Source organism: Falco peregrinus, unplaced genomic scaffold, assembly GCF_023634155.1.
Source record: "Falco peregrinus isolate bFalPer1 unplaced genomic scaffold, bFalPer1.pri scaffold_57, whole genome shotgun sequence".
Classification (NCBI taxonomy): domain Eukaryota; kingdom Metazoa; phylum Chordata; class Aves; order Falconiformes; family Falconidae; genus Falco; species Falco peregrinus.
The window spans coordinates 1,017,501-1,020,000 of NW_026599621.1; positions in this window are offsets into that span (position 1 = coordinate 1,017,501).

Below are 2,500 nucleotides of genomic sequence, written 5' to 3' on the forward strand. Positions count from 1 at the left end.
GGCCTAAACCTAACCCTAACCCTAACCCTAACCCTAACCCTAACCCTAACCCTAAGAGGCCTAACCCTAAACGCAACTCTAAACCTCAGCTGTGCATGGCATGTACGTAACCCTAACCCTAACCCTAACCCTAACCCTAATCCTAACCCTAACCCTAACTCTAACTCTAACCCTAACCCTAATCGTGACCCTAAGAGGCCTAACCCTTGACGGAACTCTAAACCTCAGCTGTGCATGGCATGTACATAACCCTAAACCTGACCCTAACCCTAACCCTAACCCTAACCCTAACCCTAACCCTAACCCTAACCCTAACCCTAACCCTAACCCTAACCCTAACCCTAACCCTAACCCTAATCCTGACCCTAAACCTGAGAGACCTAACCCTAAACGGATCTCAAAACCACAGCTGTGCATGGCATGCAATTAACGCTAACCCTAACCCTAACCCTAACCCTAACCCTAACCCTAACCCTAACCCTAACCCTAACCCTAACCCTAACCCTAAACCCTAACCCTAACCCTAACCCTAAACCCTAACCCTAACCCTAACCCTAACCCTAACCCTAACCTTAACCCTAACCCTAAGAGACCTAACCCTAAACGGAACTCTAAACTTCAGCTGTGCATGGCATGTACCTAACCCTAACCCTAACCCTACCCTAACCCTAACCCTAAACCTAACCCTAACCCTAACCCTAACCCTAACCATAACCCTAACCCTAAGAGACCTAACCCTAAACGGAACTCTAAACCTCAGCTGTGCATGGCATGTACCTAATCCTAACCCTAACCCTAACCCTAACCCTAACATTAACCCTAACAGATCTAACCCTAAACGCAACTCAAAGCCTCAGCTGTGCTTGGCATGTACCTAACCCTAACCCTAACCCTAACCGTAAACCTAACCCTAACACTAACCCTAACCCTAACCCTAAACCTAACCCTAAACCTAACCCTAATCCTGACCCTAAGAGGCCTAACCCTAAACGGAACTCAACCTCAGCTGTGCATGGCATGTACATAACCCTAACCCTAACCCTAACCCTAACCCTAACCCTAACCCTAACCCTAACCCTAACCCTGACCCTAAATCTAACTCTAACCCTAACCCTAACCCTGACCCTAAGAGGCCTAACCCAAAACGGAACTCTAAACCTCAGCTGTGCATGGCGTGCACTTAACCCTAACCCTAACCCTAACCCTAACCCTAACCCTAACCCTAACCCTAACCCTAACCCTAACCCTAACCCTAACCCTAACGCTAAACCCTTACCCTAACCCTAACCCTAACCCTAACCCTAACCCTAACCTTAACCCTAACCCTAAGAGACCTAACCCTAAACGGAACTCTAAACTTCAGCTGTGCATGGCATGTACCTAACCCTAACCCTAACCCTAACCCTAACCCTAAACCTAACCCTAATCCTGACCCTAAACCTAAGAGACCTAACCCTAAACGGATCTCAAAACCTCAGCTGTGCATGGCATGCAATTAACCCTAACCCTAACGCTAACCCTAACCCTAACCCTAACCCTAACCCTAACCCTAACCCTAACCCTAACCCTAAGAGGCCTAACCCTAAACGCAACTCTAAACCTCAGCTGTGCATGGCATGTACGTAACCCTAACCCTAACCCTAACCCTAACCCTAACCCTAACCCTAACCCTAACCCTAAACCCTAACCCTAACCCTAACCCTAACCCTAACCCTAACCCTAACCCTAACCTTAACCCTAACCCTAAGAGACCTAACCCTAAAAGGAACTCTAAACCTCAGCTGTGCGTGGCATGTACCTAACCCTAACCCTAACCCTACCCTAACCCTAACCCTAACCCTAAACCTAACCCTAATCCTGACCCTAAGAGACCTAACCCTAAACGCAACTAAAAACCTCAGCTGTGCTTGGCATGTACATAACCCTAACCCTAACCCTAACCCTAACCCTAAACCTAACCCTAATCCGGACCCTAAGAGGCCTAGCCCTAAACGGAACTCAACCTCAGCTGTGCATGGCATGTACATAACCCTAACCCTAACCCTAACCCTAACCCTAACCCTAACCCTAAACCTAAGAGACCTAACCCTAAACGCAACTCTAAACCTCAGCTGTGCATGGCATGTACGTAACCCTAACCCTAACCCTAACCCTAACCCTAACCCTAACCCTAACCCTAACCCTAAACCTAAGAGACCTAACCCTAAACGGAACTCTAAACCTCAGCTGTGCATGGCATGTACCTAATCCTAACCCTAACCCTAACCCTAACCCTAACATTAACCCTAAGAGATCTAACCCTAAACGCAACTCAAAGCTTCAGCTGTGCTTGGCATGTACCTAACCCTAACCCTAACCCTAACCGTAAACCTAACCCTAACACTAACCCTAACCCTAACCCTAACCCTAACCCTAACCCTAACCCTAATCCTGACCCTAAGAGGCCTAACCCTAAACGGAACTCAACCTCAGCTGTGCATGGCATGTACATAACCCTAAC